The sequence below is a fragment of the Panthera pardus genome, unplaced genomic scaffold, assembly GCF_024362965.1.
Source record: "Panthera pardus isolate Hobbes unplaced genomic scaffold, ASM2436296v1 HiC_scaffold_7, whole genome shotgun sequence".
In the NCBI taxonomy this organism is placed as follows: Eukaryota; Metazoa; Chordata; class Mammalia; order Carnivora; family Felidae; genus Panthera; species Panthera pardus.
Window position 1 is genome coordinate 53,167,257 of NW_026527002.1, and position 23,910 is coordinate 53,191,166.

Below are 23,910 nucleotides of genomic sequence, written 5' to 3' on the forward strand. Positions count from 1 at the left end.
ATTTCTTATATTTGTAGCTGAGTTGACCATGCCAGAGAAAAGCTATAATCATTGACTTTCTTAATTTTTGCATATGGAACATGGCAAACTGTCTGTGGTGAAGGGGAATAAGTAAATAAAGGAGTTTGGGGTCCATCTTTGTGATGAAATGTAGTTTAGTATTAAGAAGGAAATCCTTCATTCCCAAAGATTGACAAGGGTGATACTTAGAAGAGAATCCCATATGGTTAAATTCAGGGCTTTGCAAGAATTCTACCCAACAACCTCCTCTGTAGCATTTTCATTTGATTGATTTGGATCATTTTCCTTTACTTTAAGCCTTTCCCTTGAAACTACTTATTCCAAGATTCTTAAATCAGTGGCAAAAAGAATTGTTGGCCAAAGTTACTGCCTCCCTTATACAAATGGTCTTTTCAAATTATGAGACTTTCATTTAAAACTGGCTCTATGCAGCCATGATGTTTTCAGTTTGCAATTGTGCAAGACCTGTTTTGTGATTTTTGCCACTGGACCTGGTCTGTTCTTTCTCCTTTCTTGCAACTCTTGTCTTTTCTCTTTGCTAAGGTGATTTGAGAAACATGGAGAGGCTTATAGGTGATTGCACGTTGGTCTTTTTATTTTCAGTTTAACGTAGACTCTTTCAAAGATAGATTGGCATGGATTACTGCTTATTGTATAGAATTTCAGTAGTCATTGGACAAACATTATACAGCACTGTCTATGAGCCAGATATCGAAGATACCTATGTGTTCATATACTCTAGGAGTCATGTCTTATAGAGAAGACATTTAAGCCTGTTAACATTTCCTGATCAGAGTGATGAGTGCCATAATAGTAAGCACAGGGGCCTTCTGAAACACTGAGGGACATCTAATTTCACAGTGAAGGGAGTGGCATACTTTCTGGGTGGGTGACACAATCCTTAGAATAAGAATGAGAGTGTAGTGCTTGGGTGACTCAGCCTGGTTAAGCATCCAACTTCTGCCCAGGTCATGATCTCACAGTTTGTGAGTTCAAGCCCTGTGTCAGGCTCTGTGCTGACAGCCCAGAGCCTGGAGCCTGCTTCAGATTCTCTCTCTCTCTCTCTCTCTGCCCCTTCCCCACTCATGCTCTGTCTCTCTCTCTCTCTCAAAAATAAATAAACATTAATAAATTTTTTTTAAATGAATAAGAGTGAGAGTTATCCAGGGAAGAGGAGGGAGAAGTAAGACAGACAAGATGGAAAAGGACTTCTGAAGAAGCAGAAGTTTGGGAAACTGCAAGAAATTCTGTGTAGCCCATAACAAGAGTGAAAAGGAGCAAGTCATGAAATGAAGCTGGTGGAGAAAAAAAAGATGTTAAATTATAAGCATTTACCATTTTTCATCTCCAATCTTCTATGCAATGTGGATACCAAAGATAATAGTTCTTATGTCCTAGGTGAGTGAGAGAGATGGTTATGGCAAGTGAAAGAAGTTAAGGATTGCTTCATATACTAAAAAAGATGGATAGACCCATAGGGAGAACAGAGGATTTGGGATATAGGGCCTAGAGTCTCAAATAGTCTGGATGGAGAAAGAAGTATATGGACAAGTTGAGGATATGATGGAGGAGATAGAGGGAAAGGGAGAAACTAAGAGAGAAAGACATATACACATACAAATACACATATAACACAGGGACACTGAGAGGCACACAACAGAGTGAGGTAGAGACACTTAAACAAAAGAACATATGTCCATCAGTGAGTGAATGGATAAGGATGTGACACACACACACACACACACACACACACACACACACACACAGAGGAATATTATTTAGTCGTGAGAAATAATAAAACACTGCCATTTGCAACAGCATGGATGGACCTTGAGGGCATTATGCTAAGTGAGACAAGTCAGAGTAAGACAAATACTGTATGATCTCACTCATATGTGAAATCTAAAAAAGCTGGACTCATAGAAAGATGAGAATGGCAGTTACCAAGGTCTGGGGGATGGAATAAGTAAGATGCCATCTAAGAGTACAAATTTGCAACTTGTAGATAAGTAAGTCCTGAAGATCTAATGCACAGCGTAGTGATTATAGTCAACAGTACTGTATCACAAATGTCAAAGTTGCTAAGAGACTAGGCCATAAATGTTCTCACCACAAAAAAAGAAATAATGACATAATAGAGGTGTTACCTAATGCTAGGGTGGTAATCTTATTGCAATATATAAACGTATGAAATCAAAATGTTAAGCTTACACAATGTTATATGACAATTGTCTCAATTAGAAAAGAAAAGAAAAGAAAAGAAAAGAAAAGAAAAGAAAAGAAAAGAAAAAAGAATGCACACCAAGAAATATGAGATAGAGGTAGTGAGACAACAGAGAAATAGATATAGAGACACATTTAAAAAGACAGATATTAAATAGAGCTATAGAGAGCAAAAAGTGAAGCAGCTACCACAGAAGCTACAACTTTGGGGCAAGAGGGCTACTTATAGAGGTTTTTAAGGAAGGTTTTTAAGGAAGAGAACCTTTACTGTGTCATGTAATGCTCTTTGTTTCTCCACAGAAAGTTTAGTAAAACTGCCCTACTTATAAACATTTTTAGAATTTGTGTTTTCACTTTAGGATGTATAAACATGGCCAGACTGGCCCCATAGGTGCCCAGTGATGTACCACAGTGGTGAAACAGCGATGGGAACAGGGCAGGCATGTGTGCTGCATTACAGGGTTGGAGTTCCTCACTGTGATTCATGTGGCCAGAATGTGACTTTTCTCTGTTCTGCACCCAGTAATCATGCAGAGAGAGCTCTGAGGAGTCAGACTGTACCTCAGAAAGACAGTTGGGCATCATCTTGACTGGGAAGTCTTCCTAGATCTCAGAGATCTGATTAGATGCCCTCTTCTGTGTTCCTACAGCACCTTGCTTCACCCCATTCATCACAGGCAGAATATAGGTGAACTCTAGTGACATAGTCACATGGGGCCGTGTATCCTCATTCTCCACATGTACTTTTCAATAGACAGCATAAAATTTGATATCAGTAGAAACACTGGATTCTGACTTTTTATAGTGAATGGGTACAGTATTTGCTGGAAAACAGCCCATTTATTCATGGACATGTTTTTACACATGAATCCTGGAGAATAGCTCAAATGGAGAGAAAGTCTCAATTATTCACCTCAACCAGCCAAGCTGGGACAAATTCTCTGTTATCTTTTTGCTCTTCTAACTTACCAAAGTCAAGTCTTAAAGGTTCAATGCTAATGAATATTATTATTCCCACATTTCCTAGGAGAAACAGCTAGGCTATGTTAAGAGAGACTGCTCAAGGTGAGATTAATAGTAGATGGCAAATAGATGTCCAGATCATAGATTCTCTGTTTATGTCACTGTAATTTCCCCTCTACAGTATTACTTCTTACTTCAAGGGAGTTCAATGATTTGGAAGAAGGATATAGATGCCTCAACTAGTTCACATACTTATGCCATCTCTGAATTATCAGGAGGTCAGATGGAAATTATAGGTGGTTGGATCCAACTTCACACATTCTTTTCTTGATCAACTACAGATTCTCACTCCTACTAATGGTCAAATACCTTGACATTCTTGTTTACTTCCTTATATTAGGCACACCTAACTGTGAATAGTGAATTACAGTGGACAGGCCAGGTAGAAAGGGTCGAGGACTTGGAAATGGTTTCTCCCACTGTGATAGGAATTTTCTGTGATAGAAAGAGATCCATCTACAGGCAGAAGGATAACTCCAGTTCAGCAAGTGGAACATGGATGTCAGTGAGTGAATTACTCTATAGAAGATAGTACTAGGGCGGCAGTCTGCCATCATGGGAATGAGACAGGAGGAGTCTAATGCTAATTCTTTCAACTAGAGGAATAAGGAGTGTGAAGCAACCATAGCTGAAAACAGGCCCCACACCTTGGTACAAGGGCAAGATATCCTGTTCAAAGAGGACAGTAGAAGACTAAAACAATGCAAGAAAGGTTTCAGTCCCTAAGATTTCTGAGTGCATTAGTAGCCTAGGACCTAACATGTGAGAAGAATGTAAGGGCTTGTATAGCAGGAAGAATAATGATATCAAGTCAAAAAATGGTGAATGGAGATGCATAAAGCCCGTTTACCTAAAGTCTAGATTTGTCCTAGAAAATGTGGTTGGCTAAGTGCACATATTGGGGTCAAGATATAACAGAAGAGGAGGAGTGCAGAGTTTAGGAAACAATAAAGTCTTAATACTTGTTTATTGAATAGATAGCAGTACTATTTTGGAGCATCTGACTCAGCTGCTGATGCAGAGATGTGTAACAAGATGGAAAAGTCACTCTAAAAGATGCTTGGTTCAAAACAATATGCTTGCAGGACAAAAACAATAATGTAAAATGTCTGTTGAAATTTGAAGTATCAGGGTAGTGCTAAGAATATATCATTTGATTAGGACTATGCATAAAGAATAAGTAAACACTTGAATCATTTTCATTTGCAAAACAAAAACAAAAACAAAAAAATGTCTGTTTTTATTGCCTTGCTGTCAAATAGAATACTGTGGAGGAAGAAAAACTCACCACATGATATACCATTAAAATAATAAAAAACATTTTTAGGCACAAGTTTCATTTATTTGGACTGAATGAATTCAGAGTTTCCAGTTGGATGCTCTTCTAAGAAAGAGCCCTTTAATACATCCTTTCAAGGAGCCCCATCTTCAAAAACAGATTCCATTTATTATCTATTTAATCAGATGGCAGCATAGGTGTTTACCTACATTTGATCTGGTAGACATTATTTGCTTAATACCTAAATCACTGTGTAGAAACCATGGTAACTACAAGCTGAATGTCAGTATACATGTTGGCAATGATCCTTAAAATATTTTAAAAGCATCACAGCCATGAATTAGGTCTAAAGGAACTGATAATTATTTTCTGGAGTGTATGCTAAATATTAGTCTTGCTGGGTCATCCCTATTACCCACTGTAAGGTGAAGGCTATCGTCAAGTTTAACCACAGCTTTTGGACACAGTAGTGGATGTAGAGGAGAGCTTTCTTTTACCTGTTTTATTATATAAAATCAAGTGAATGGACCCCTGTCTGGCCTTATACTGTGGCTACTTCTATTCTTCATTATCTCAGTGTTGAAAGGTGGGAGATTGGACAACAGAAGGAGGTGAATTATATAGACTTTACAGGACATATTGTGGTCACATCCTATCTCTTGGCTCAGATTTAAAGGCATCACAGTTTTGAAGATCCAGTGGCTTAAAACCAGCAACCAACTGAACTGAATACTACCTAAACACTGCATTATATTTACCACATCATGCAGCATTATAAATAATTCAGCACAAGTGGCACTTCTAGTGCAAATGAACTTAGGCCATTTTGTAGCATTAACTCTGATGATTTTGTTCACATTTATTTTCTAATCCAATCTTGGCTCATCTATAATGGATTTCTTAGATCACCCATTTAGAATAGCCAGGTTTATTCTGCACTCACACAGAAACAATGGCTAGCTCAAGTTGATAGTTGTAAAGAGAGATCTAATTTCCCAGTATGGATAGATTTTTTTTTTTTAGGTGCAATACAGAGGATCTCTGCTTTTCAAAGTAGCCAGTGCCACCGTGGCTGGAATCTGGTTGGTCTAGATTAGAAAGATATTTGTGTCCTGGAGTGCTGAGTACAAGTCCTGTCTGTGTGACAATTCTACTTCTTTGAGAAAGCAAGCAAGACTGACCAGTCTCTCAGGGTGCAGACAGTATAAATTAACATAATATTGTCAAGCATTTTTGGTCAAGATAGACTATTATAGTAAAATGATATATTTTCCTTTATGATGTTTGATGAGCAGCTATAACCATAGATTTTCTAAGGAAAACTGTCCTCTGAGAAGGTAGTTTCAGGCAACCGTGCTGTGTAACATGCAACCCTGTGGCATATGATTGGTTGCCCCCTGGTGATAAGACTCAATAGGCAACTGAACCAAGGTTAGCCAATCCATACCATGAACAGCAGCCCATGATGTGATGTTATCCAAAAGTTCTGTTCCTAAAAGGATGAAAGGTTATTAGTTGTGCCCATTAGATTACTTCTCTTAGGACTTTGCACTGCCAAATATAAAAAGAATAAACCAGAGGGTATCAGGAAGAGAAACAGAGAACAAGAAGAATACAGAGAATAGCTGAGTCAGTTGAAAGGTATATATTTAGACTGAAAACCCCTGGGCTTTTGCTGCTACAGCTGCCTTAGATTCTGCATGACTCTCATTCTAACCCCTATGATCTCTATCCCAGTTTCTGCCCTTCCTGATATCTGGCTTTTCAGTCTCCTTTGTCTTCTAGGAAGATACTCTAAAGATAAAAAAAGGGACTTGTTTACTTATTTCCATATAATAAAATCCATATTACATAACATAAATTTAAGTTAGTATCTGTCCTTATGGCAATGACAATGATAAAAGTAAAGTAAATAGAGGCTGTGAACAGAGAAGTTCTGAAAAATGTTTTAAATTGGAGTCACTTTCTGCTGTCCTGTCTAATAAGGAGAACAAATGGTGTGCCTAGATTTTAAACCACAGTAGCAAGTATCTCAGTGTTAATAGAGTCAGGACTCTCATTCTGTAGTTCTGAAATTTTGAATTTTGTCTGCCACCCGCCCCTCCCCACCCCCCCCCCCCCCCAGCCCCTGCAGAGTACAAACCTCAATTTGGTTTCAGTCTTTTAAATAGGGGAGTGTGTGCTGGTTGTTTCCCTGTTTGCTCTCAGATTATTCTCCTGCCTTTTTCTTTTTCTGTGTTGTACAGCAAGAAACTACATTTCCCAGACTTCTTTGCCAACTAGCTTCAGGTAGGTTGAAGAGCAAAAGGAAGGCAGAAGCTAGAGTAGCTGTCCCTTTCTTAGTCAGCTGCGGATGGAACTCCAGCAACACCCTCATTTGCTCTAGCTGCCACCAAACAGGTCTGCCCTCTGTTGTACAGACTCCTGGCAGGTCTGGTAAGCCTTCTGTTCTTCCAGCTTTCATTGCGTGACACTGGATTCTGGGCTCTAGGAAGACCACACCTCCCCTTCTCTCCCACCCTAGGGGCCACAGAGGCTTCTTGCTGTTGCTCAACTCTCTCTTTTATTTATTCCTTACTTGATATTCCTTTACATCTGTTTTGATTCCTTTACATCTGTTCTCTTACTACTATAACCAGATTCCTGACCTGGATCAGTTGTTTAATGGAGCATCCGTCCATATCTGTAAAGTGGAGAAAATAAGACCCAATGCAAAATGTTGTTGAAGGAATCCTATACTGTCCCATAGTGCTCTCAAGTGGCTATAGGGGACTGACTAAACACTGAAAGATCCAGGCTTCTGAGGTAGAGTCTATTTTGTTAATACACAGCAGTTAATTCTTCAGCGCTATGGACCAGCCCCAGGCTAATGAGTACCTACAGTTTAAAAACAGTGGATGTGATTAAATTAAGCCATTTTGCAGAAAGGAAGCATGAGTTGGTCCTCAAGGAGAGGTATATGTAGGTGACTGGATACTTCCTATCACAATGACTCTGGATATATGGCCTAGCACATTACCATATTAAAGTTTCCAAGAATGTCAAAGGAAAAAAGAATTAACTTTTTCTACATGGCAGAAAACTTGGCTACCCCAGCAGTTTTACACTGTACAACTTTAGCTCCTGGAGGGAAATTATGTCATCTTCTTATTGATCTACAAGTCTAAACACCCCAGACAAAAGACTGTGTTGACCACTTGCTGATCAATAAGCCATGGCTGGGGCTAGTAGGTATGACTCATGCTGTATTGAGGAGGCAGCTCCTAAGAAAACATTTGGAAAGAGTGGGAAGGCCAGCCAGTTCCTAGAGAAGGGAAAAGGGATACTGGAACAGGAAATTTCATAAGTGTTCATTAAAAAGTATGGATGAGGTAAACAAAAGAGTCTGCAAGTATAAAGATAATGACCTAGCCTAGTAGAGTACACAAATTGGGGGAAAAAAAGAAGATGGTGTTGCAGAAGAAATAGAATTTTCAGTGAATGGCAGATACAGAAGAGGAAGAGTCAAAGACAACCAGAAGGTTTAAAATCTGAGTGATGGGAGCTCCTGGGTGGCTCAGTGGGTTAAGTGTATGACTTTGGCTCAGGTCATGATCTTACGGCTCTTGGGTTTGAGCCCCATGTGGGGCTCAGTGGTGACAGCTCAGAGCCTGGAGTCTGCTTCAGATTGTGTCTCCCTCTCTCTCTCTCTGCCCCTCCCCCACTTGTGCGTGTGCGCGTGCGTGCTCTCTCTGTGTCTCTCAAAAATGAATAAACAATAAGAAAAAGAAGAATCCCTTTCTTTTAAAAAAAAAGTTAGAATCTGAGTGATGAAAGGAATATTTTGCTTAAACACTTATGTAGTACTTATGACATGCCTAGAATTATTTTTAAGTACTTTATAGAAATTAACTGATTTAATTCTTTTTTTTCTGATTTAATTCTTAATAACACCCTACTGTGGTAAGGAAAAAAAGGTACAAGGAGGTTAAGCAACTTGTCCAAGACCACAGTTAGGTGGCAGAGTAGGACTTCAGACCTAGCAGGCCTGTTATAGAGTAACAAAACAGCAGTGGCAGTCAGACTTATATGCCAAACCATCCAGGGGCTGAGACACAGCTTCTGATGATTGCTGCCATAGAAGATAGAACAAGCATCTTTTCATGACTCATTTACCTTGAATGGGTTACAGGTCCATTCCTGAATGGGTCATTGTAACCAGTGTGATAGGCTATATACATGATTAGCTAATATATATCAGGACTGGGACAATCCTACATAAGCAACAAGGACTGACAAAGGATGAGAAGGAATTCCCACAAAATAAAAATTTGGTTGCTATTGATAGACGATGAGGAAATAGAGGTTGGTGACAAAAATAACAAATGTAATACCACAAAAAAGGAAACAAAGTAGAGGATTTTACTCTTTTTTTTTTTTTTTTAATTTTTTTTAACGTTTATTTATTTTTGACACAGAGAGAGACAGAGCATGGACAGGGGAGGAGCAGAGAGAGAGGGAGACACAGAATCTGAAACAGGCTCTAGGCTCTGAGCTGTCAGCACAGAGCCCGACACGGGGCTCGAACTCACGGACCGTGAAATCATGACCTGAGCTGAAGTCGGACGATTAACCGACCAAGCCACCCAGGCGCCCCAGGATTTTACTCTTAGAAGGGACAATAGAAGCTACTGAATCAGGAGAAGAGGAAATAAGAGAGTACAGGATGGACAAGAAAAAAAATGAAAGCATGATTTGGGGTCTTGCTGAATTTGCTGGGGAGATTTCACCAGGGGCCAAGTGTTCTCCACTGCGATTGTTGGACCAAGGCAGAAAAACCCTGATCTATCACTATTCTGTGGCCCTGTTTTTTACCCCTATGTTGTTGACTTGGAGGACATACAAGTTGACCCTGAAGGTGAACCCTGTATCTCTTATGTTGAAACGTCTTTTCCTTCTGGCTGTCTTTTTATCAGTGCTGTGTTTAAGTGGATTTATTTTTACCTCCATGCTTCCTTTCATCCTCACTTTGAGCAGAAAATCAAGAAGTAGGATTTTCATAGATAATTTAATCCCATATCTATTTCAACTTAAAAAGAGCAACTCTTCTACCAGAGTGACTTTATCAAGGTTAAACAAAGATAATGTGAGAAAAGACCTCTATTTAACTGTTTCCTAATTTTTGCCCCTCATCTCTATTCTTTGAGGTGTGGTCAATCTTAGTTCAGCCTCAACATAGTTATTCTTTTGGGTGGAAGGTGTTGAAGCCAAGATCTGAACCTTGAGAGGAGAGGAAATATATAATATGTAAACATTAACATGCGGTGGCTCATATGTCTCTCAAAAATATGTGGTTGTACAAAAGGGCCCTTTCATTCAACAGAACAAGTAAATAAGGAAGAAAAGTTACTTGTGGATTTTAATTAGAATGGCCATTGAATACTAAGTAATTTTTGCTGAGTCACTCTTTTTAGAGAAATAAGAACTTCAAAGATCATGGAAGTATCTCCCTGCTACACTGAAACACAGATTTCTAGATTACTGTTAAGTGGTAGCTGACTTACTGGTTGGGCAGTGCTTAAACTGGAGAGGAACCACTTACTGAATTGTCTCATTTCCACAATAATCTGATTATGATAAAGAAAATACCAATTTATAGTCTGGTAAATCTCATAGGTACAGTTTAATAGTTTCATTCATTTCCCCTTGATATACATACTTTATAAAAGTAACATTCCTAGATGTCATTCATCTTTGGAATGAACAGTGTAGAGTATACTCCTCCTTTGCTTCCTCCTCACTACCCCCCAGATTTCAGCACATGTACATTCCCCTCTTTAAATTGAAAGAAATTACATGTTGAGTACCTCCTCCCATAATACTAAGAAGCAGAGCAACACTGTCATCTGCTTCATTTTATGGACACTAGTGATTTTCCTGTAGAGGGATAACTGTTGATTAAATATTTTCCATGCTCCTTCCACATTTCCTGGTTCTGCAGCTCTTGTTTCCCTGACTTAAAGCAAAAATATTGCTTGGTTAAGACACCATGCTCTATTTCAAATCAGTTTGCCACCAACATTTGGTTATTGGGATATCATTTAAAATACAGTCTACTCATATTTAAATATTACTCATATGACCAAAAACAAATCAGGACACCTTCTTAGTCAGTTCATTAATTTAATAAATGGATTTTTAAAGAGCTCTTTATAATTGTACTGCTTTTAGAAATATAATCTCTAAGCTTATATGTAGCTATTGTTTAATAAATTTATCAAAGCATGTACAAATGCATAAAAGCATATTTATATATCTACAACGTTTATTTACATTTACCAGCTGGAGGAATTATAACGTCTGCCAATCGCCGTATTGGCAGCAGTCATTGGTGGATCTTATTAGAGCAACTGTACCATTTTCAAAACATACCATAGCAAAACAAACAACAATAGCATCAACGCTTACCATTGGTACCACTACAACACACATTACTGATTTTATGAGGTAAGCCTGACGGCTACATTTATTCTCATCTTAAAGGAGGAACCTGAAGCTGAGCGTATTTCAGTGACTTATTCAAGGTCAGAGGACATACCCAAGGCAGAAGCAGGGAATGAAATAAGGTTTTCTGACTTGCAAGAATACATACTTTGGTATCTGGTATTTTGTCATATTGATATCTAATCTATCAAGAAAATTGGCATTGGTATTAAAAAATCCACCATGAGCCTTGTTGGATCCTGATACTAACAAATTATAGAAGAAAAAAAAGAAAGAAAATTTGCCTCTCATCAAAGTAAAATCAATAAACACATTTATACTAATATCTCACATTAAAATATTTTCACATCAATAGTGAGAATCCAAACTTCTTGGTCATTATGGCTGGCTTTCCTTATCCTCCAAAACTTTATGATTTTACTTGGTGTTAAAGCACTGGGGAAGCATGTTTGGATATCAGTCAATAGTCTACCATAATTGAACTGCTATTACAACATTAATCCAGTTTACATTACCACTTCAGGTCTGGAACTCTGCTGTTTATGTGTTATCCTTGGGTACAAAGCATTATCTTTTATGACCTAGGAATCTCAGTGTCTACAATCCTGGCTCCTTAGACACATGATGCAACCATTCCCTTCTAAAGTCTTGCCACCTTCTGAGGTTGCTGTCACAGAGCATATGTGGATACTGCTCAGACGGCTCACAGATCTCCTTCCCTTTTCAGGCTCTTCAGCTTATTAAATTGTACCACCTCTCCCTTCTTCCTAGACTTCCTGAACCTCAAAGTATCATTTCCGCTCTGCTTCTCGACCTTGCCAAAATCTCTGGAGTCCGGGGTACAAAAGACTGATATTTTGCTTGAGGAGGGGTTCTAGGGAGGACACACACATGTTATCCTGACAAACACATTACTATAAAAAGGTAATCATGTTTGCTCTTTTTAGTTATTTTAAAAAATCTACTAAGCCCCAAAGCTTTCATCTTCTATTCTGGGCTGAAACACAGAGAAATTTTGGCTGGTGACATTTGTATTGGCCTTGGGAAAGGGTAGAAGGAAAAGATCTATCCACCAGTTCTTGGTAGTAAGTGGAAATTCCTTGTGACTCTGGGCAGACTCTTATTTGGAGCAATAATATATTATTTTTATTTTTCTCATTTTAATAAGGTTAAGTATAAGATTTTCAAAAGCAGAAAGCAGAGGAAAATACACCCATTTGTATGCTTTTCTGTTATCAGCTTATCATAGATAGCCGCAAAGCAGAAAGAAGTGCCATTTCTCTCCAAAATGAAAGAATGGAACATTCTCCAGAAGAAGTAAGCAGACTCATCTCCTTTTCTCATATCTATTTTTCTTGCACTCAGAAAAAATACTGACAGTGAAAGTATAACTAAGATGTTAACTCTGGATTTGGATAAATTTGATCTGTTATCAAAAGTCCTTTCTTTGCTCCATGACAAAATATATTTATACTTTAGTTTCATTCCAGTTTAAGTTCCTCTCTGAACAAACGGCCAACAACTATTGTCATTCTGGTGCTGTGTTCAACATTTACTGGAGTCAGAAGCACTGTCTGCTTCTGGAATGGTTTACCTTGCAAGGTCTTCATGCAGTTTAATCCAGTATCAAGCATTCTGTAGCACAATATATGGGAGCTTTAGATCATTAACATAATTTTTATTCTGAGTCTTCCACATGCTGCAGTGCCATGTGGTTGTGGCTGAATCTTAATGCACCCTATGATATCACTTCCCCATTTTAAAAACAAATAAAGATCATAATGATTTATTTTGATACTTTAAGATTAATTCCCTTCACTTACTTTCTTAACACCCCACAAGACTTTTAATAAAACTGGTTCATCTTCTGAAAACAGATTAAGAATCCTTGAAAAAAAAAGAATCCTTGAAAATAGTTCTATCTAACAAAGAGTAAAGTACAACTTTCCTATACTTTTGTGGAAGGTCTAGATACAGAAATATATGAAAGATGGATAAATTCAGTGGTTTGTGAGATGTCACCAGAAAACTCATTCTGTGTTCACTCTGGAATTAAGATCCAGAAAAATAGGAGAAAATACTACTTGAGAAGAAAATGCATTTTAGATTAAAGGAAAAAGAGGGGAAAATGAAATGTAATAAAATAATCATAATGTAATGAACTTACAAACCTTTAAGCCCTATTTAAACTTTAGAATCCTCACAAGATCTGGATCAAAGTCTCAGAGAATGACAAATGGTGTTCATTAATTATTAAGAAGAACACTGGAAAAATTAAGAGAATATTGTACCTATGCTTAATGATATGATGTTTTTAAAGAGAGTGTGCAGTCAGAATTCTAAGATAAAACATTTCCTCAGTCTTGTCAGAGATATCTTTTTTGAGCCAGGAAAGAACCCTCGGACTTGATAGGGTTCCATACATGTTGTGTTTGAATATGGTTACAAACTATATGACTGAATCATTAACAGAAACAGATGATGGCCAGTTCTTATTCTTGGAAGTATTTTCTTTTATATTTGGCTAGGAGTTATCCAATTGGTATTAAAAAAAATTTTTTTAATGTTTATTATTTATTTTTGAGGGAGAGAGAGAGAGAGTGCACAAGCAGGGAAGGAGCAGAGAAAGAGGGAGACACAGAATCCGAAACAGGCTCCAGGCACTAAGCTGTCAGCACAGAGCCTGACACAGAGCTTGAACCCAGGAACCATGAGATCATGACCTGAGCCAAAGTCAAACGCTTAACTGACAGAGCCACCCAGGTCCCCTCTGTAATTGTTTTTAAAAGGCACCTCTGACTGGGCTTAGGGCAGAGCCAAAGGTTAAACACTAGCTCAGGGTCACACAATATCTTGGTTTTCTGACTGTCATGCAAACAGGGTTCCCACTCTGCTACTTTGACCCCTGAGCTGTACCACCTTGTTGGCAGGCTGAGAAGATCTACCTGGGCCCAAAGCAATCATCCTGTTTCTGTTTGTGGTTGGATGGAAGATGTTCACTTGGCTAATGATCCCTGTGACACAAAGAAAAGCAGGTGAAGACTGAGGTTAATGCAATATTGAAGTGTTAAGAGGCTTTTTCACAACTCAGGAAACTCTCTTAGCTGAGCTATTTCTCCTGAAATGTTGAGTCCTGTTTTCCGTGGCATGGTGCAGCTGATGTTGTCACTCTGTGGTCAGAAGCAGGAAAGCTGGTGGGGTGGAGAGAGATTAGTGGTCTGAAAATATGTAATTGGTATTGCATGGCAGCAGGGAGTTGACAGCCCTCAGGGACCACAAACAGGAGAGGACCAACAGCTCAAGTGAATTAAAACAAACTGTGATTTTGAAAAAAAGTAAGGGATAAACATCACTGAGTATTTAAGAATTTGATAAATTATGGATGAATTCTGTATTGCCCTCCTTAGAAGGTGAAGTGTTAAATGAGATTATATGTAAGGATGTTAGTATTGTGCCAGGATCATAGCTATTAATCAATTAAAAACCTGGTAGTTTTTATTATTATTGTGTATGGGGGAGCAGGTCGGTATATCTTAATCTTAGAAGCAGTATTATTTCATTGGAATTTCCCCCCATTTGCACTAGAGAATTTTGATCCTCGATTCATATCCTGTACCTGACATTGTGGGTGGAAAAACTCCACTCATGAATTTGGAGAGGGCAGGCACACTGCTACGGCAGTTGCCATCCAACTGACTGTGGTTAGTTTGTATAATTGAAGCCAAGCAAAGCTAAGGCAATGCTGGTACATGGATCCTTCTGTTAGACTAAATAAAGAACAATGAGACCATTTTTATGGGGGGAGGAGAAAAAACGTGTTTTTAACAGTAGGGAATGGCTTGAGTCTAGGAACCTTAGGCTGTGTCTAAGTGTTACCAAATATTGAGGAAAAACTGCAAAAATCTACATAGTCACCCAGATGTTTCCAGAAATCCAGTCTTTGATTTCATTGTAGATGAAATCAGGGAAAGATTAGATTTTTTTTTTCCTGGCATTGTGAGACACAGCCTCAGCATCTTTCTGGTTGGCTTGTAGGTCTCTCTATTTAGAACTATGTCATGGATTCATCCTGGACCAGCACAGCTGCTTTCGGGATGTCAGTCGACTGTTAGGGCCACTCTTCAATCTATAAAGGATTGTTTATTTTGTGCAAAGTTTGCACAGGGATGTAGCCCAGCTGGAGGTCTGGTTCATTGAAATGAGCCAGCCAAGTTTGGTATGTTGGTGGCTTCAAGTCACAGAATTAAAATTTTAAAGCAATTACATTTACCTTTCCTTTCTGTACTCGACTCTATCTCAAGGAGATCAACCAATGAAGATCCTTCTGAAGTCCAAAAAAGTTAAGTCAGTTCAAATCTGTAAAAGTGTCATCTTGAGCATCTGGGATTTTAGCAAGAGCAGTTCTTTGCTCAGGACAAGATGATAGAGAATGATCAGTATAGGTGTAGGCTTAATACAACACTCTCCACAAAACAAATCTTTTTAATGTTGGCTGTTGAGTGAATGAATTGAAATATTTTAAATAGAGGTGGTTTTGACATGAAGACCAAGATTTAATTAAACGCAACTTTTCAACTTCATTTTTCTTATGTAGAGGAAACTACATGGTTCCTCAACCATAAAATAAAAATTATAATCTATAAGAATTTTGTGAAGATCAAATCAGATATTTATAAAAAGCTATACCTGACTCGTAGTGAGTGCTCAATAAGTATTGGTTCTCTCTCAAGTTGTTCTTTTAACCCTCTTCTTAAGCATGACTTTAATTCCAGGCATAAATGCTTAGCATGCAAAGGAATAAAAGGAAAATTCTGAGATATATCCTTTGGAGATGCAATTCTAGTGATCCATTTCATATTTGTCTTCTATGATTATGTCACTGGATGGACTATACAGCAATGAGCAATGCATTCATTCAGAGGAGTATTGTCAATATTTGATCAATTTATGGTGATGAGTATACTGTATAAGGATTTTAACAAGTTCATCAAAACTCATGGGATATTTACACAGTATTACAATATCTACCTGTGAAGTTGTTTTTGAAAAAAAAATTGTGCATAGGATCCTTCTCATTCCATGAAAGGAATGCCAGAAAACTAATGTTATGGCTGACCCCAGAAACTATAGCATTTGGAGAATTCACCAGTCTACCTGAAAATCCTATGAGGCTGTCTTTGTTATCCTCAAACACAGATCAAAGAAGTATACTCCAAAGTAAAACTCTTCTGTCATACTCAGTACCTATCTCATAGTCAGTACACATTTGGAGTATTAATTTCCACTGGAAATACTAGTTCCTACCTTTATTATCACATGACTTCAGAACATTGAGCCTAGGGAGTGGTAAGCTGCTGTGTAGTTCTACACTGGAAGAGTCTAGGAACTGTGAAAGGAAGCAAATCTTTAGGTCAGTGAAAGCTGAATGTAGCTATTCCTCACTATGGCAGGGAATGTAGTCAACAGAGAGAACATAGCCAGAGAGTAGTCAGCTTAGTGAGACAGCCAAGCAACAGGAATAGGTATTTCATAGAGAACGTTCAAACTTTTTAAAAAAATTTTTTAATGTTTATTTATTTTTGAGAGAGAGAGAGAGAGAGAGTGAGAGCAGGGGAGGGGCTGAGAGAGAGGGAGACACAGAATCGGAAGTAGGCTCCAAGCTCTGAGCTGTCAGCACAGAGCCCAGTTTGGGGCTTGAACTCACGAACCATGAGATCATGACCTGGGCCAAAGTCGGATGCTTAACTGACTGAGCCACCCAGGCGCCCCTTACAGAGAACATTTAGAGGGAACCCAAACTCACAAGCAACCAAATGATAAAGACTACTTCAAACAGATTTCAGGTAAACTCTCAGCATGACACAATCCCAGACCGGATTGTATGGAACAAAAAGCAAACATTGTGAGAGATACAGAAAAATCAACAAACATAGGGACGCCTTCTTGGCTCAGTCAGTTAAGCCTCCAACTCTTGATTTCACTTCAGGTTATGATCTCCCAGTCATGGGAATGAGCCCCACATCGAGCTCCATGCTGAGCGTGAAGCCTGCTTGATATTCGCTCTCTCCCTCTCTCTCTGCACTTCCCCTACTCATATACAAAGAGCTTAATGTGGGCTGAGAATGTATCTTATTTATTTATGTGAATATACCCAACATCAAACATGTGGTATCGTTGGTGCTCCATGAATTTGTTAAACAGTGGTGTGTTTGTGTGTTTCTCTGCATGTTAGTAGAGAAGGGAGTGTGGCCCAAGATACATAGTACATCATAGTGGGAACAACTATCCTTAACTTTTCATCTTGCCTGTCTTAACCCATTAGTCTTCACTGTGGCTCCAGGAACATAATACTAATTGTCATGGATTTTATACATCTGGGTGATAAGACCAATTAGTGAGAAGTAATACTATCAAAGAGACAAAGGTCAAAAATTCTGAAGATTCAACCTCATGTGTGTCACAGGGCTTAATACTCCATGGAAATTATTCAGAAATTTCTGTAATTGAACCATAATGGCTAAGATTAGGCCTTATCTGTAGACTGTTATGATAACTAATTATGGGACCACATCTATGAGAGAAGTTAACAGTTTAACATGTCATATGAACCAAAGCAATTAGTAGTTGTAAAGATTGAACTCGGTTCCACATGGGCAGGGCCAAACTGCATGACTCTGGAGGGGCACCATTCACATTGTCATCTATGTGAATTATGCTCCATGGAATAGTACAGCAGACAAGGGAAGTTATGCGTGCAACCCCCAAGGGAAGGTGGAGTCAGATGTGTAGAAGATGCTATCAGTGCCCAACCTATATCACTCAAATGTTTCCATTTGCCCTACTGGACTTCCAGCTTCCAGATACGCCCAGAGACATGTCCTCTCCAATACCTTGTCCCCCATTGTGAAAAGTGGCATGCTGGGAGCACTGGGTCAATACCCACAGAATAGTTCTTGACCAATGAATCCAGAAGTTGGGGTGTGTGTGTGTGTGTGCATGCACCCACACAAATACACACACACACACACAAATATCATGTATTGATTGCCCTCAATTTATTGTGTCACCTTCCCACTTTCCTTTCATTATCACCTGTACTTGCCAAATAAATTACTTCAACTTGACTTCTTAGAATCTTTTGGGAGATCTGAAACTGAAACAAAGTATAACGTAGATCTGCTTAAAAATTTCCAGAATATGGTTTACAATTCTGGTTGCTTTAGAGAAGTCCTCTTCCTTGTCTACTGGAGTTAGAGTAGTGGCCCTGAACAGCTGTCAGGGTAGATTGGACATTCCTACAAAATATAACATGAAATCTGTGGCTACCATCTATGCCCATTGAATAAACAATTGAAAATCCTAATTAGAGGGCCCTAATGAGTCTCAAAGCATCCAAATGAATTTTGTTTTTGTTACTACCCAATGTTGTACGCCCTTTAAAGAAATTGTGGTCACAATTTTATTCTTTTTCCAGAGTACATGGAAGAGAAATGGAAAAAAATAAAAATAAAAACAAATCTTTTCTGTTATCCATTTAGGGAGGGAGCTAAATGGTAGAAAAATTTTAAATTTAGAAGAAGTGACACAGAATCTCAGAGGATGTGACACAGCAGTTAAAAATACATTAGGAAATGATGAGTATACTTTCACTTAGACCAATGAGACATAGATCCAGGCCAATGCTATCCACAGTTGTTAGAAGATACTCATTCCAGAGAATGTCACTTATTTGGAAATGAATGAAAACATGTCATATTGAATATAGTTTAGTATGGGGAATTATGACCAGGAGGCAATATTATTAATATTAATTATATTGTAGTAACAAAATAGTTTGAAAGAAGAAAGAAAACCACAAAGGATAGGCAGACAAAATGATAAACTACGTCTTTTTAAAAAGGAGATACAAATTGTGAAAGACTCATGTAAAAGGTGGGGGAATGTTGAATGTGAAATATTGAAAAGGGAGGATACTCGAAAGGAGAATTATCACAGAGGAGAAGGGAAGAATATCAGGATTGCATAGCAGAAATGGGATGTGGGAAGTCAGTAAATTAGGAGAACATATACAGGATACCAAACCCTTTGTAGGAATACTGTTGGGGACTTTAAATCTGCTCATGACATTCCTTGACTTACAACTTTCTACTGGCTGCCAATCCCCCTCAGAATAAAAGCCAAAAATCCCTCCAGTGGGACCCTACCTGATTTTCCCTCTACTTCTCTATCCACATCTCTATAACTTCCTCTTGTTCACTCATCTCTGTATACAGTGGCCTTCTTTCTGGGCCTCAAACATGCGAAGCACAATCTGTTCTATCTCAGAGTCTTTGCACAGACTCTTGCCTCAGCCATGGGAATATGCACATGGTTCACCCCACTTCTTCAAGTCTTTACTCACATGACACCTTCACAATGAGGCCATCTATGATCATCCAGTTTAAAATTTCTATCCTTCTCCTGACCACCTTACTCTGTTTTTCTAAAATATTAATTTTCACCTTTTAACAAAATGCATAATACACTTACATATTATGTTTATCTTTTATTTAACTCTTTCCCCTTCCCTTCAACTAGAATGTAAGCATATTGAGGGTTGGAATTTTATCTAAGTTTCTTTTTTCATCGATATATCTCAATATGAATGAATGAATGAATGAATAATGTCTTGTTGCTTGCTCTGCTAACACCTGCATCTGGCACAAAGTAGTTATTGAATAACTGAACGAAAGAAGCAATGAACCTTCATGGGCTTGACCAGAAAAATCTTCTAAGTGTCGAAGTAAAATTTCAAATTAACCTTGACTTTGGTCACAAACACTCAAATGTAAATCAAAATATTATTCAAAGAACAATTGATTATCTTTTTTTTAGCCACTGGAATTTATACTTCAATCTTTAGGTGTGAAGCATCTCATCATAAATCTCTTAAATCCAACATCTCACTTCCTAGGCTAAAAGATATGAATTTTATTTAGGTATCATTTGTGAGATAAATACAGTTTCTGGGATACAGTTTATAATATGGCCTAGGGTGATCCAGCCTGTAAGGAAGAGAATATAATCTAGTTTCTCTTCTTTCTATCTCAGTGATTCCAAATAATTAGTCACTCAATCAGTATTTTTGCAAAATTTTGCAAAATTAAACACAGTGTATAAATACTGACCTTAACAAAAACATAAAAACATAATACAAGAATATTAAACTTCTTAAATAAAAGATTCTTTTTAAATAAAAAATTAACATAAAATACATTATGCATATTAGTGAGCTAGAAGTATGATATAAAATATTCTATAAAAATACTTGAAAATGGAGTAGCTTAAATTTAATGTGAAAAAAATTGATTTTTGACTGAAGTGAGTTTCAAAACAACCTTGGTATTTTGACCTTTTATGAAACAAATGAATCATGCACAATCTGACCAGATGACTTTTTTCCAGAAATGGTTCAAACTCTAGCCATGTTTCCACCAGTACCTCGTGGCAGGAGGAATATTGACAAGTAATGACAGTTACTTTGACTTCTTGTTTTTGCCACAAAATCCATCTTTCTGTACTGATCAGCATTTTATTTATAGTTGGGCATGAGATCAAATGTAGCTAATTGGCTTTGGAGCCATGAGATTGGATCAGCCTCGGTCTTCCCAGATCCTTTTTAATAAGACTTGCATTTAAGGATACATTCATATAGATGAGTTGTGACAAGCTACAGTGATCCAAATTTTGACATTTTATTTTTACTCTATCACCAGTGTACAGTGTTCAGTGTCCAAATTCAATATAACCTTGAAAGAGATCACCATAGGTAGTATTTCCATATACAGATCAAGTAGGAAGCCAGTTTTTATGCTGCCTTTCTCCTGGAGAGGTTATTACTTAACAGAGATGTCTATTTTACTTCCAGAACAAAACACTAGACTATAAGATGCATTTATGTCTTCTTTATGTTTTTTAGAGAAGGACTATATCTTTTCAGAACTTTTAATCACACAGGAGAAATTCTTTTTTCCCCCAGTTTTATTGAGAAGTAATTAACATACATCGCTGTATAAGTTTAAGGTGTGCAGCAAGATATATTGGTTTACACATATTGTGAAATGATTACCACAATAGTTTAGTTAATATCTACCATCTCATATAGAAATAATAAAAAGAAAAGAAAAAAAAAACTTCTCCTTGTGATGAGAACTGTTGGCTGTACAGTCTTAACAATTTTCTACATATTGTATAGCAACATTAACTATAGTAATCATATTTTACATTACATCCCTAATACTTATCTACCTTATAACTGGAGGTTTGTATCTTTTGACCACGTCCCTTCAGTTTTCCTCCCCCCACCGTCAACCTCTGGTAACCACAAGTCTGATCTCAGTCTATGCATTTGGTTTTCTTTTTTAGATTCCACATATAAGTGAGATAATACAGTGTCTTTCTCTGGTTTATTTCATTCAGCATAATGCCTTCAAAGTCCACCCATGTTTCCACAAATAGTGGGATTTCTTCATTCTAATGGCTGAATAATGTTCATATGTGTGTGTGTGTGTGTGCGTGTGTGTGTGTGTGTGTGTATTATCACTTCTTCATCTATTCATTCATAGATGGACACTTAGTTGTTTTCATGTCTTGGTTATTGTAAATAATACTATGAACATGGGGGTGCAGATATCTTTTTGAGTTAGTTTTCACTTCCTTTGGATATATTCCCTAAAGTGAAATTGCTGGATCATATAGTAGTTCTATTTTTAATTTTTTTGAGGAACCTCCACACTGCTTTCCATAGTGGCTGTATCAATTTACAATCCCATCAACAATGCGTGAGGGCTCCCTTTACTCCACATCCATGTCAGCATTTATCATCTCTTGGGTGTTTGAAGATGACCATTATGATAGGTGTGGGATGGTATCTCATTGTGGTTTTAATTTGCACTGATGACTAGTGAGTTTGAGCGTCTTCTCATATACCTGTTGGCCATTCCTATATTTTCTTTGAAAAAAGGTCTATTCAAGTCCTTTTCTCATTTTCTAATTGGATTATGGGTTGTGGTTTTGTTGTTGTTGTTTTGTTTTTGTTTTGCTATTGAGCTCTATGAATTCTTTGTATATTTTGGATACTAACCCCTTATCAGATAAATGGTTCCAAGTATTTTTTTCCCATTTCATATTTTGTCTTTCATCTTGGTTTATGGTTTCTTTTGCTGCACAGATGTTTTTTACTTAGATGTAATCCTACTTGTTTATTTTGTTGTTGCTTGTGCTTTAGGTGTGATTTTCAAAAAATTGCTACCAAGACCCATATCAAGGAGCTTTTTTTCCTATGTTTTCTCCTACAAGTTTTGTGATTTTAAGGTTTACATTTAAGTCTTTAATTCATTTTGAGTTAATTTTTGTGACTGGTGTGAGAGAGATTCTTATAGAATATTAAGAATGAAGATGACAAAAACAATAGATTTCAGTTGTACAAAAATATATAATATAGAAAATTTTGGCTTTTAGATAACTTCATTTTATATTAGCATGTCAATTAAAATATCTGGGAATGTTATCCTATGCTGTTGCTGCTACTGCTGATGTTGTTATTATCATCATCATCATCATGTCCAGTTTTCTTAGATTCTCTTAAGCAAAAGAAGATGACAATTATTGTTAACTCTGCCTATAGACCATATAAACCAATTTATGGGATTACTCAAAGAAAAGAGAGCCCAGCGTCTCACAGGAGGAGTTGAAAGTCACACTCAAAGAACTGTGGTCTTAAGCCCAATGATAAATTGTGAAGAGGCTGGGACAAGGCAAGGGGGGAGGGTGATGAGTGGTCAACCATGTCACTACTAATTGCAAAACCAATGATGGAGACCATGAATGCAGAAGACATTTCAAGGCAATAAAAACTTGTTCAAAAAGTAGTGTGATAGAGTCTGTCTAATATAAAACCCCAGCAGCTCATGACATTGTAGAAATATTTTCTGTAGAACTGAAGAAGGTGATTTAGAAAGGAACTTTTATTTTTTTTAACTTTAAAAAATGTATTCTTTTTGAGAGAGAGAGAGAGAGAGGGCATAAGCAGGGGAGGGGCAGAGAGAGAGAGAGAGAGAGAGAGAGAAAGAGAGAATCCCGAGCAGACTCCATGCTGTTATCACAGAGCCTGATGAGGGGCTCAAACCCATGAACCAGGAGATCATGACCTGAGCTGAAACCAAAAGTCAGACGCTTAACCGATTGAGCCACCCAGGCACCCCTAGAAAAGAACTTTCAAACAAAACAAGTATTTAGGACTTTTTAAAAGTAAATATGTTGTAGAATTTATGTTGGCTATGTTTTAAAACTAATTCAATACAATTTAACATTTCTTCTTAAAGTTATATTTTCTATAGAACTTTGAGCACGCCAGTCACTGTTTTGCCACCTATAATACTTTTAGGTATACAGCTCCTGAATTTACAGAGGTATTTCTATAAAATTTATAGAAAAAAAGAAATATTGCAAAATGTTAACAGTGTTTATCTATGGATGGAGAGATCATAAGTAATTTTTATTTTCTTTTATGTTCCTTTCTATATATTTCAAATTTTCTTACATGTCCACTTATTATTTTCATAATCAGGAAAAAAATACTGTTAAAATTAATTGGAATGTTCTGGGAGGCCAAGAGAACAGATCACTTGGTTAGTTGGTAGAATTTTAATAATGTGGATTAGTTATTACTTAAACTCATTTATGTGCTCATATGTTGACCGTCTTTGCCTGTGGTTTTTGTTTGCATGTTTTAGGAGTTTCTTAATTGACCAAAAGACATATCTCAGGGCTAGAAATGACCAGGAATAGTTTCACTTGGTTGATGGGAAAAGGCAAATGGCTAAAACCACTAAAATGATTAC

The 23,910-nt window shown here is 37.5% G+C and overlaps 1 long non-coding RNA gene across 1 annotated transcript in view; it reads left to right on the forward strand.

Moving 5' to 3' along the window:
• LOC109277933 (uncharacterized) overlaps positions 1-23,910 on the forward strand; it is a 176,423-nt gene that overhangs the window by 41,947 nt on the left and 110,566 nt on the right. The window contains exon 2 of the long non-coding RNA XR_002085405.2: positions 12,269-12,346. This is a non-coding gene — a long non-coding RNA (uncharacterized LOC109277933). The remainder of the gene's footprint in view (positions 1-12,268; positions 12,347-23,910) is intronic.